General features: G+C 40.4%; 1 long non-coding RNA gene across 1 annotated transcript in view; it reads left to right on the top strand.

Moving 5' to 3' along the window:
• Nucleotides 1-211: 211 nt before the first annotated feature.
• LOC128367067 (uncharacterized) overlaps nt 212-14,003 on the top strand; it is a 42,082-nt gene continuing 28,290 nt past the window's right edge. Inside the window, exon 1 of the long non-coding RNA XR_008321905.1 lies at nt 212-327. This is a non-coding gene — a long non-coding RNA (uncharacterized LOC128367067). The remainder of the gene's footprint in view (nt 328-14,003) is intronic.

Below are 14,003 nucleotides of genomic sequence, written 5' to 3'. Positions count from 1 at the left end.
TAATGACATGTATAAAATGTTTATTAAAAGGTGATTCATTTTCCTGCTGAGCCTCTGTCAAACAGCAGAGCCTTTTCTTCCAACTCTAACTGTATAATCATTTGATATGATGTCATTTCCTGATGTCAGTGTCTGAAATATATCAGCGTATCTACTGTATGTGTCTAGGTTCTCTGATTCTAAATGTTTTCCTGTCACACTGACTGGAAACCAGAAAAAGAGAGTTTGTGTGGAGGAAGAGCAGAAATCAGAGTCTCCAGTATCCACCTGTGTGTCTGAACATCATCCTCCAGACGTCACTCATGAAGCTGGATCCTCAGACTTAAAGTAAGAGACTGTTTCTACTGAGAGCACAAATATACTTCAATCATTTACCTCAATGTGAGCAACCTTGATTTTCCCTTTAAGGACATTTTCTGGGTGTGTAAATATTAATATTACTGAGCTACATTTGTGCTGTGGGACGCACCACAAGTCCATATAAGTCCACACTTAATTAAGTCACAGCTGGATTGGAAAGTCCACATGATGATGAACAGCTTGGTGGTTGTGTGGAATCACAGAGTTATCTTTAGTGAAGAGATACAGTCTGATTATTTGAAGCCTCTTCATAAGCCAGTCCAGATAACTGCTGTGTTTGTATTTATTCCTGCAGGGTGGAGGACAGGCGGGACAGCGCTACACCTGCCACACATAAAGGACGTGAGTGTTGAGACTGTGACCGCTTCAAAGTGTGATTGTGACAAAATACACATTTAAAGACGACTAGTTGAGATTGTGTCTGTGGACTGAAGTGTGTTTGTGACTTGGCTCTGTCCACCAGTTTTTATTCCACTTTGAATGCACCATGGTGCGTTTGTTCACTTATCAGGATTCAGAGTGAAAACAACACAGGAGGCTTCGTTGGTACGGTGTGTTGTTAAGGTTCAGGTGAGACAGGAAGTACTAGCTGGGAACACTAATCATGTGTTTGATGCTTTATCACACACTAAACACTGCATAGTTGTTTGTAATAGAAATGCAGCGTTCCCATTACAAAGGAATCCAGCAGGAATGTGTCTTTGCATGTTTGTCATCTATCAACACAGTTTCTTGTTGGATGATGTCACATTTTGTTGCAGCACAAGTTGGACCAGGTTCAGCTTTTCTATTGGACGAGCCTGCGTTGTGTTTGTGTAGCTCGCTGCGTTGCCTCCATTCAGATGAATGAGAGATGAGAGGGCTCCTTGTTTTCATCCAGGGCTAATGTCTGAATGCAGCCTAAGGGTTCGGCTCAGCTCCATCTCTGTCAGAGCCCTAGGATCAGTCTCAAGTTGGTCTGGGAATCAGGAACCGCTGTAATCACAAAATCTCTAAAGTGAGGTTTGACTCTGACTCATTTTGTGGCAGAGAGGCTGGTAGGAGGATTTTGTTACTTTTGGACGGAGCCATTTCCTGATTTTCTCTGTTTTATATCCATGAAGTCAATATTTTGGTCAGACAACACAACACTAGAAGATATCACCTTGCACTCTAGGGGACTATTCTGATCTGTTCTTATTGTTGTGAAAGATGTTGTGTTGCCTCACTGCAAGAAGTTGAATTCAGTTTAATTTCAGTTTGGATTTAAAATGTTGTTTAGACAGTTTGTTCCACTGTAATGATTGAAACAAAGGAATAAAACTATTCTTTATGGACACTTTGTAAATCCAGTTTAACGTTGGTTTTGGGTCTTTAATGAAACGTGACTGTGTTTGTCGTCTTTAAGTGATTTTATTGAAGGTTTTCCAGTAGAGACCAACAGGAGACATGTGGACAAAGTCTCTGTCCAGTCTTAAACTGGGACTTTGTGTTGCAGCTTTCTCTTTGTGTCTTTGCCCACTGGGCCACAAGCTTCATGTCTAGAAGTGACTTTAACATCTGCTGTGTGTCTTCTTCTCCACATCCTCTAATCTCCCAGCTGATCCGTCCACATCCAACACAAAGGATCAGCTGGATCCTGATGATCCAGAGAGGCTGAAACAGCAGCAGCAGCAGCTTGAGTGCATAGAGAATATGACTGGGATCATTTACCGGCAGGTACAACCAATACAAATGTCCATTTTTCATTCAACACTCTTGAACCTGATTTGCTGTCATCTGTGTGATCTTCAAGCTGTCGTTTCTTCTCCTCTCACTCATCTGTGAAGCCACCAGCTGCTGTCTAACGTAGTCTAGCAGCATCATTTCACTGCACAATGTAAAGTTAAAGAAGTGATGACTAAACAGTAAAGAGTGCAGGTGGAGTAGAAACTGAAGCAGTGAGGATCCTGTCAGCTGTACCACTGTGAAGGTGAGCTGCTCAGTTTCTCTAACTAATGTTGTCACTTTCTCCATTTTAGGACTTCACACCCAAAGTGCTGACTGAGTCTGCAAACATTTCATACAGGTAACTAAAACAGATGCTTCATGATGAATCAGACAGTTTGTTGTATCTCAGGTTCAGTTCTGTCAGATGGGAGGAGTTGTACTTCAGAGCTGAGGCCAAATATTCAACCCTCAACCTCATCGGCTCCTTTCAGTGATGACGCTTCACTTTCACTTCAAACTCCTGCAGCTGCTGCTTCACTCACATCTCATCCAGCTGTTCAGCAACTTTACTTTTTATTCATTCAAACCAAGAAAAGGTTTGTGTTGTGTGATCAGGTCCTCTGTGTCCTCCAGGTTCAGCTGTCCTGGTCCAGGTGTGTTCAGGTGTACTTTGACTGGACTGGTGTTTGGTACGGTTCAGGAGGCGGAGCTACAGTACAGGACTGTCCAATGGGACGAAAGACTTCTACAACCAGCTGGCAAGACGGCTGCAGGTCCGCTGTTCAACATCCACAGTCCTGACGGTGCTGTCAGTCAGCTCCACCTGCCACACTGTGAAATCATGGATGGTAAGATGATTATTGTGCTTTGTGAGTTTTATTAAAACAATAATAAGACTCCTGTTAGCGCCTCCTACAGGCTGCAGAGTTCACTACAACCACAAGATGAACAAACACTGATGATTTATCAGTTCTTTGATCTCACCAATGTCGGAGCTAAACATGCACAGTTTATCCTGAGAGAGGCCGATGAGGAAAGTGAAAAGGGTTCATCATCTGGGGAAATAAATGTGTTCATTACATTTTTGGGAATGACATTGTAAAGCAATACAGCGTTTGCTCAGGTTTAGAGTCATGATAGTAAAATAATCCACATGCCCCATTCAATTAAAGCCAGACTGTCCATTAAAATGTAATCTTTCTTCATTTCATACAAGTCTGATTTTGTCATAAAGAGAAATTTTAAAATTTTTCTTCTCAAGATGACTCAAAATCCCTCACCGGCTTCCCACCCACCAACACTGACAGTTGTGTTGGATGATTTGTCCAGCCAGTCCAAACTGTTTAATTCCTCACTGACCAAACTGAGAATCCTACACATCAAGTAAAATGAGTACTAACATATATTGAGGTTGTTGTTAGTAACATAAATGTGTTTTCACAGCTCCGCTCCCTGAAGGTCTGCTGTCTGTCGTCCACATCACTGATGATGGAATGAGCATCCTGGAGCCGCTGGAGATTACAGACACTCATGTGGTTGTGAATGTCCCTCACTTCTCTCTCCTGGGCCTCGTCTGGGACGTTGTTCAGAGGTTTATGAACATCATACGACCAATCAGTGGCCAGGTTCTGCTGTTCCTCCGACCTCCGCATGGTGATGATCGAATACTTGACGTATTACTGCTGCAGGACAACATTCCTCTGAGTGAGGTAAAAGTATCTGTCATACAGTATGTACAGTATGTAACATACATTGTTGTATTTATTTTAACATGGACCCCAGGAAGAGTAGCTGTTGCCTGGGTAACAGCTAATGGGGATCCTAATAAACTAAACTAAATAAACTAAACATTAGTTAGCACAGCTGTTTCTACAGTCGGTCCTGCTTCACTCCTCTAGAACTGTTATTAAAGCTTTGCAAGCTGTGTTAAGAACAGTATGATTGTCCAGTCTGAACTGGAAAGAATAACATTTAGTTTTTAGCTTTTTCTGGTTTATGTCTAGAGTCTATTATTGTCTGCCACACTGTCCCTTGTGATTCCACCATCAGGTGGCATACATATTGAATAGTGAGTAAAATTCATTTAAAGTATTTAACATGGTAGCGTGTTGCTGCCTCCATGTTTTCTTGTTATACTTAACAACATAACTGTATCTATAATTTCAACATAGAACTGCTTCTACAGGATTTCCTCGACAGATAAAACAAACATTACAGTTTTATAAGATGCCACCGCAGTGAGGGACACTTGTTTATTTCCACCTACAACATGTCTAGATTCATTTCTAGATGTCCAGCACGTACAATAACAGAATATGAATAACTCAGAGAATTCATTGTCTATCTCTGATAATAAACACCATAATAAACATGTCTTGTTACTGAAGGTTGCCGCCCAACAAGAACCAGCTGAGTACATTAAGATCTCCTCCAAATGTCATCTCAGCGTTGGTCAAAGCTACAGCGTTCACTGTGAACCTGAAGCCTCCATAATCCAGCCTGAGGTGAGTCACTTCTGATCAGGGTTGGGTACCGAGGTCGCTACTTTTAACGGTACCGACCAAACTATGTCGATACTACCGAGTATTGATTCACGTCAAATTAAACAGTGCTGAATCTCTGTAAATTAAAGCTCATCATCCTTCAACATCATTACAGCTACTAAACTCAGTGATGGTGTCACCATGGTTACTCTATAATAGCCACAGCTACACAGATGCATTGTGGGAGAACAGTGCTAATAAATATGTTTAGAAGAAATATGATTAATAAAGGCTCTACAATAGTAATGTGAATATATATTTATATATAGTTTGCACCTGTTATATATGTTTAAATGTAAAAGGTACTCAACCCTACTTCTGATACACGTTTACTGATAACAAGCTTGACTATTATATGTATTTTGTAAAATAGATTGATGATCAGAGTGATAGATAAACATTTTATACAACAGGCGTGAAAATGATGCTTTGCTTCTGGTTTCCAGGATTCAACATTTGAACCAGACTATGGACCAAACTTCTTCCCAACCTTTGAGGTTTTCCTCCCTGCAAACCAAGAGGAAGTGACTCTGATGGTCCAAAACCAAGAGAGGACACCGGTGTGGAATCGGGTGGTGAAACTGACAGGTAAAGCTTTCACCTTGTGTCAGAGTTTAGACACCAGTTGTAAAACTATTATTGACTTTATTACTCTACTAACAAATCAAAGATCCACTTCTGGATTGGTGATTCAGCCTTCAGATGATGTTACAGAAGTCTGAGAGCTTTTATTTAGGAATGTAAAACGATGTAATTTAGATCAATCTCTCTGGATGGAAAAGTATTTGGTCTACTGACTGCTGGAAAAGATTTTTCCACATTTCCTTTCTGAATCAAAGATGTTGATCATTGTTTAAAGTGAATGTTGGGTTATTGAACTACAGTCTCTGCTTCTCTTCCAGGTCCAAGAAGTGAAAATCCACAGAGGACCCTCCCAGCAGGGCACACTGCCACAGTGGGGGAAAGCAGCACAGCAGAGGAATCTCCCAGCAGGGGGAACCAACCCAGCAGAAGAATCTCCCAACAGGGGACAGACTCCCAGCAGAGGAATCACCCAGCTGAGGACATCGTCCCAGCAGAGGAGAGGCTGAGGAAGGTTCGGACACAGTTTGTTAGCAGAGTGTCTGAATCTAATCTAGACCAGCTTCTAGATAAACTTCTTGAGTTTGGTGTTATAAATGATGGTGAAATGGAGTCGGCCAGAACAGAAACGCGAGCGAACAAAGCTCGAGAAGTGATCGACGTGGTGCGAGGAAAAGGAAGTGAAGCCAGCTCCTGTTTTATTGATGCCCTCCGTGTGGTGGATCCACACCTTTCCAGACTGCTCAACTTAAGCTGAGTGTGAAGATGAAACCGTATAACAGCTGACTGTTTCACTGTCTCAAGTCTGTTCTTTGTTAAATAGCTCCACACTGTTTTTCAGCACTCAGTACTCATTTATCCAATGGTTGTAAACACAGCTTGTCCATCAAGTTTTTATGGTTTGAGGAGCAGTTCAGGTCTTTAATTATTAATCAACACTTGTTTCATTGATACTAAATTGAATATGAAAGTGCTGAGCTTTGTGTCTCATTAAATCAAAGATGTTTCAGGTTCTAACCACAAATGTGATTAAAGGTTGTTTCTGTGCTGCTGTAATGGAAATTCTTATTATTCATCTTGTCTGATCAAATGAGTAGTTATGGTATATGATTAGATGTATGTGTGTGCGTCATAATCTGCTGACCATGACATGAAATGCTGATTTAATGAACATCATTGAACTTTGATGGAACATCATGTATATTATAATCTACTGATTAACTATTGTCCTGATTGTATACACGTGATGACGTGCTTATTGTGATGACATTGTTCTGTTGATAGAACAAGGTCATCCTTTCTATGATAATGTATTGTATATAATCTGACTGTTTACTCTGCTCCGGGCTCGCTCTGCCATCTCACGCCTGAGACAGCAAGGAGTCCGTCTGCAGACGACTGAATAAACTAGAGAAAGACAACATACCGGCTTTGTGCTTTTTGATGAGTAAAAAATTGCCAGAACAGTTGCCGTTGTCGGCAGGTCACCCGTGAGCTGGCGTTCGGGACTCAGCGCTGCAGGTTAAAGTCTGTACAGCTGGGGTCTGGGACTCCAAAAACCTCAAACCTCCCTGTCAAAGAGGGTAGAGAAGTGGGGGACCTGACACGTGAGGACCAACGCCCACTCACCGGTGTGATCGAGGAACTTTTTCTGGCACACAACCTTGTCTTTCTGGTGAGTACAATCAGTAATAATAGATCCTCGCCACCAAGAGTGGGTGTAATAGACGTATTAACAGGGCAGGTGCTTACCGCTGTAGGATCGCTGAAGCTTCGGGGGGTCTGGGACCTATAGAGACTGTAGCAGACAGTCCGTGTGCACATTAAAAAAGCTTTGAATATTACCATCAACGATCGTTTAGATTTAGGTTTAAAGTTCTAAGAACGTAGGGGTATAGGATATTTTTACTTTTCACTGTACTTGTAAAAAAAAAAAAAAAAAAAAAAAGTGAGGAGTTTAATAAAAATAACACAATTAAATTAAAAAGAAAACTTTAGTTAGCTTTTAGTTAGCTTTTAGTAACTTTTAGTTAGCAATAAATAATAAATACAAATCCAAGGTCCTTAAAAATCTGAAACAAATTTTATTTTTTGCCACAATGGGCTCCAAGGATGAAACGCCTGTAAATCCACCTGTAATGTCTTCTCCCAATATTAGGTTTGTGATCACAAAATATGGTGAACAAAGTACTGACCAACTTGGAATCTGGGTTCAAGAGTGTGGGTTTCCATGTACGGGCAGTTTTAACCTAACACAATTAGAACAATTAAAAATCCAACTAAAAGTAAAAGAAACAATCAGTCAGTCAAAACAAAAGAAAAAAAGGGGGAGGAGTTTAAAGCTAATTGGAGAGCTTATACTTGTTGGCTTGATGAAGCCAATCTCAGGGACAGAAGACAGAAAAAGGCAGGGAAAGCTACACTAACATTTGCATCTCAGTGCCTCAAACTAGATCCCGATCTGGACTCTGCTCCGCCCAGAGGACAGCCAGCACCAGCTGTGGACCAAGGAGAAGCAGCCAGTGCTCCGGAGGTGATGGCAGCTGCAGCCGCAGCCATAACAACACCACCACAGCTACATCCAGACCCGAGGGTGGAAAGACAGAGACTTCCACCTCCACCATACGCCACAAAATATTGTGCACCACAAACCCCTCCTCCACGGGATGAAAGCAGAACAAGACAAGGCACCGCTTTCGAGTCAACGGAAAGCCCCTTGTTGTCAGACTCCATGCTAATTGCACAAATAGTTATAGTAGTAGTATCTCTTTTTTCTTCCTTCTTATCTGTGATCTGAATCTTCTTGAACTCTTCAGCAGTTTAGTTTCATCCTGTGTTGACAGAGATGGTGACAACAGATCAGTCTGCAAATGTTCTTCATAAAACCTCAACATACTATATTATATTTCTCTTAAAGCCAGAATGACAGTTTTCCATTTCCTCCTTCACCACTAATGTCCACCAGCAGATTGTTGGGACAGACACAGATGACTCTGGGCAGCTGGTGGCTGATGACTGCCATCAATGAATCTCAGGCCAAATCACAACAAAGTCATCATGAGGCTGAAACTGATCAGCTGATGAGGTTGAAGTGCTGCGTTGATGAATCTGAACACTGGGTGGCGATGTGGAGGAACAGCATCAATAAATCACCTAAGCAGAGAAGGAGAACATTTAAACAGACAGCTGCACTATGATAGGCTGACAGTGAAGGTGTGTCAGCGTGCTATTGGTTAGACTTGACCAGGTGATGTGAACAGCTGATGTGAACAGCTGATGGTCCAGAAATAACAGCAAGGAAAATATGAGCTTTGACAGAGATCAGTATGAGCTGTGAGAAGGATCAGAATGACTGAAGAATGAGAAATACAAGTATGAGGTGAGCAAACAAAGATGGACTTCCTGTCTGAACTTTAGCTAAGCTTCATACTCACTGCTTATTAAAGGATTCACATTTTCCCCTTTTATTGCTTTTATAAATGAAATCATGGTCAATATAACAAAAACAAGTCTTTAATGTCAAAGTGAAAACATTTTCTACTAAGTAATGTCAATTAATTAAAAATATATAATGTAAAATGAGTGATTGCATAAATATTCACGTCCTTTAAACAGACGGATATCATTCAGCAGAGGTCCAGCTAATTGATGCTAGCAGTCTCACAATGAGTGAAACAGAGATCAGCTGAGTGCAGTGAATGTGTCTCAGGTGATTCTAATATAAAGACACCTGTGACTAGTGTGAAGGAGTTAAAAGCTCCAGCAGCTGAGGTGGGAGAGACTCTGCATATAACAACTGTTGCATTATGGGAGAGAGGCAGCTGAGGTGGAGGGAGGGAGGAAGGGAGGAAGGAAGGAAAGAAGGGAGGGAGGCAGGGAGGAAGGAAAGAAGGGAGGGAGGAAGGAAAGGAGGGAGGGAGGAAAGAAAGAACGAAGGGAGGGAGGGAGGAAGGAAGGAAGGAAGGACAGGTGGAAGGAAGGAAGAAAGGAAGGAAGGAAGGAAGGACGGAAGGAAGGGAAGAAGGAAGGGAGGGAGGGGGGAGGGAGGGAGGAAGGAAGGGAGGAAGGAAGGAAGGGAGGAAGGAAGGAAAGAAGGGAGGGAGGAAAGAAAGGAAGGGAGGAAAGAGGAAAGAAAGGAAGGGAGGAAAGAAGGAAGGAAGGAAAGGAGGGAGGAAAGAAAGGAGGAAGGAAAGAAGGAAGGAAAGGTGGGAGGAAAGAAGGAAGGAAAGGAGGAAGGGAGGGAGGGAGGGAGGGAGGGAGGGAGGGAGGGATGGAGGAAGGAAGGAAGGGATGGAGGAAGGAAGGGAAGAAGGAAAGGAAGGGATGGAGGAAGGGAGGGAAGAAGGAAAGGAGGGAGGGAGGGAGGAAGGAAGGAAGAGAGGGAGGGAGGGAGGAAAGGAAGGAACATGAACCCAAAGACTCTGAGGTCAACTGGAAGAAGGTTCTTAACACTACACATCACCACCAACACACCAGTTAATGTTTCAGTTAAAGCTTCCTCTGTGCTTCACTGCTGTGGAGCTGATGACGACATTGCCACGGTGACGCCTCAACACGTTGCTATAGTGATCACACTATTCTCATTGTTCATTAAGTGTCTGTCATCACTCTGGCTCCAGTCTATTGGTCCAATCACACACTGTCTCCACCACAGTGCCACCAGCTCTTCTACCAGTGGAAGATGCAGCCGAGGACGGAGGGCAACCCATTACTTTGTGACACACAAATGTAGTAATTCAGTTCTTCCTCTTTCACCCAAAAGGCCACAATACTTAGGACTCAGGTTTGCATTTTCATCTTCATCTTCATCATCATCTTCATCATCAGCATCATCTTCATCAATTTCATCCTCATCTTCATCTTTATCATCATCTTCATCATCTTCATCATCATCATCATCATCATCATGTTTATTAGAATAGCATCAGTGATCATCAGCTTTAAATCCCATCTGCTGTTTCTATCATGGACTGTGTGATTTAAAGCAGAGCGGTGTGATGCTGCAGGAGGCCACCAGGTGGCAGCAGAGGCTCAGAGGATAAATGTTTCAACACACAGACTTTAAATGTGAGAAAATAAAGACATCTTCATCATCTTCATCAGCAACATCTTCGTCATCATCATCTCCATCATCTTCATCATCATCTACAGGACTTTATTATTACATGTTAACATGTTAAATATGAACCCTTTACATACCATCATCATCATCTTCATCATCAGCAACATCTTCATCAGCATCTACAGTACTTTAATATTACATGTTAACATGTTAAATATGAACCCTTTACATACCATCATCATCATCTTCATCATCTTCATCATCAGCAACATCATCAGCATCTACAGTACTTTATTATTACATGTTAACATGTTAAATATGAACCCTTTACATACCATCATCATCATCATCATCTTCATCATCAGCAACATCTTCATCAGCATCTACAGTACTTTATTATTACATGTTAACATGTTAAATATGAACCCTTTACATACCATCATCATCATCATCATCTTCATCATCAGCAACATCTTCATCAGCATCTACAGTACTTTATTATTACATGTTAACATGTTAAATATGAACCCTTTACATACCATCATCATCATCATCATCTTCATCATCTTCATCATCAGCAACATCTTCATCAGCATCTACAGTACTTTATTATTACATGTTAACATGTTAAATATGAACCCTTTACATACCATCATCATCATCATCATCTTCATCATCAGCAACATCTTCATCAGCATCTACAGTACTTTATTATTACATGTTAACATGTTAAATATGAACCCTTTACATACCATCATCATCATCATCATCTTCATCATCAGCAACATCTTCATCAGCATCTACAGTACTTTATTATTACATGTTAACATGTTAAATATGAACCCTTTACATACCATCATCATCATCATCATCTTCATCATCTTCATCATCAGCAACATCTTCATCAGCATCTACAGTACTTTATTATTACATGTTAACATGTTAAATATGAACCCTTTACATACCTTCATCTTCATCATCTTCATCATCTTCATCAGCATCATCTTCATCATCATCTACAGGACTTTATTATTACATGATAACATGTTAAATATGAACCCTTTACATACCATCATCTTCATCATCATCTACAGGACTTTATTATTACATGATAACATGTTAAATATGAACCCTTTACATACCATCATCTTCATCACCATCATCATCTTCATCATCTTCATCATCAGAAACATCTTCATCAGCATGATCTTCATCATCATCTACAGGACTTTATTATTACATGTTAACATGTTAAATATGAACCCTTTACATACCCTCATCTTCATCATCATCATCATCTTCATCATCTTCATCATCTTCATCATCAGCAACATCTTCATCAACATCAGCATCATCTTCATCATCATCTACAGGACTTTATTATTACATGTTAACATGTTAAATATGAACCCTTTACATACCATCATCTTCATCATCTTCATCAGCATCATCAGCATCATCTTCATCATCATCATCATCTACAGGACTTTATTATTACATGTTAACATGTTAAATATGAACCCTTTACATACCATCATCTTCATCAGCAACATCTTCATCATCATCATCTTCACCATCATCATCTTCATCAGCATCATTTTCATTTTCATCATTTATTATTTATTAAGATTGATTGACTGCTGGTTGTCAGAGACCAGCTGTGATTATCCAGTCTCAGCTTTGAAGGACAACCCCTCCCATCTGAGAGAGCTGGATCTGAGACTCAACAACCTGAGGACATCTACAGGACTTTATTACATGTTAACATTTTAGATATGAAAACAAGAGTCTTTTAACCCTTTCCATATCATCATCTTCATCATCTTCATCAGCATCGTTTTCATCATCATCATCTTCATCAGCATCATCTTCATCATCATATTCACCATCACCATTATCATCTTTATCAGCATCATTTTCATCTTCGTCATCATCACCATCATCTACATCTTCATCATCATCTTCACCAGCAACATCTTCACCAGCAACATCTTCATCAACATCATCTTTATCACCATCATCATCATCATCACCATCATCATCTTCATCAGTATCATTTTCATCTTCATCATCATCATCATCATCATCTTCATCAGTAACATCTTCACCAGCATCATCTACATCATCAGCATCATTTTCATCTTCATCATCATCTTCATCATTTTCATCATCTTCATCATTTTCATCATCTTCATCAGCATCATCTTCATCAGCAAACATCTTCATCATCATCATCTTCACCATCATCATCTTCATCAGCATCATTTTCATCTTCATCATTTATTCTTTATTAAGATTGATGGACTGCTGGTTGTCAGAGATCAGCTGTGATTATCCGGTCTCAGCTCTGGAGGACAACCCCTCCCATCTGAGAGAGCTGGATCTGAGATCTGACATCTACAGGACTTTATTATTACATGTTAACATTTTAAATATGAACCCTTTACATACCATCATCTTCATCAGCAACATTTTCATCATCTTCATAATCATCATCTTCATCTTTATCAGCATCATCTTCATCAGCAACATCTTCATCAGCATCATCTTTATCAGTATCATCTTCTTCTTCATCATCATCTTCATCAGCATCATCTTTGTCATCTTCAGCAGCATCATCTTCGTCATCATCATTTTTATCTTCATCATCATCATCTTCATCAATATCATCTTGGTCATCTTCATCATCATCCTCATCATCATCATCTTCTTCGTCATCTTTATCATCTTCGTCATCATCATTTTTATCTTCATCATCATCATCTTCATCAATATCATCTTGGTCATCTTCATCATCATCCTCATCATCATCATCTTCTTCGTCATCTTTATCATCTTCATCAGCATCATCTTCAAAATCATCTTCATCATCTTCATCATCCTCATCAGCATCATCTTCATCAGCATCATCATCATCATCATCTTCTTCATCATCTTTATCACCTTCATCTTCATCATGTTCATAATCCTCATCATCATCATCTTCTTCATCTTCATCATCTTCATCAGCATCATCTTCATAATCATCTTCATCATCATCCTCATCAGCATCATCATCATCATATTCTTCGTCATCTTTATCACCTTCATCTTCATCATCTTCATAATCATCATCATCATCATCATCATCTTCATCAGCATCATTTTCATCTTCATCAACATCATCTTCGTCATCTTCAGCAGCATCATCTTCATTATCTTCATCATCATCATCATCATCTCACCTCAGAAGGGTCAAAAGTCTGAAACTGAAAATGGAAAAGAAAAAGATTTGAATGCAAATAAACATTTTTTTAAATAGATTCTTTAATTTTTTCAAATTTCTATTTCAAACATTTACATGATGAAAAAAAACAAGAATGAACAATTTTCCAGATGAGTGAGTGATTATTAGTTACGTCTCTACTTCCTGAGATTAGTGAGACAGGTAGCCGTGAGACAGGCAGCAGTGAGACAGGTAGTAGTGAAACAGGTAGCAGTGGGACAAGCAGCAGTGAGACAGGTAGCAGTGAGACAGGCAGCAGTGAGACAGGTAGCAGTGAGACAGGCTGCAGTGAGACAGGTAGCAGTGAGACAGGCAGCAGTGAAACAGGCAGCTGTGAGACAGGCAGCTGTGAGACAGGTAGCAGTGAGACAGGCAGCAGTGAAACAGGCAGCTGTGAGACAGGTAGCGGTTTCTGTCTCTCTCCAACTGTCTTCCTCTCTCCACCTGTCTGTCTCTCTCCACTTGTCTCTCTCTCTCCACCTGTCTGTCTCTCTCCACCTGT

The sequence above is a fragment of the Scomber japonicus genome, chromosome 10 (genome assembly GCF_027409825.1).
Source record: "Scomber japonicus isolate fScoJap1 chromosome 10, fScoJap1.pri, whole genome shotgun sequence".
Taxonomy (NCBI): Eukaryota; Metazoa; Chordata; class Actinopteri; order Scombriformes; family Scombridae; genus Scomber; species Scomber japonicus.
The sequence above is the reverse complement of the archived record's forward strand: the minus strand, read 5'-3'. Positions and strand labels throughout refer to the sequence as shown.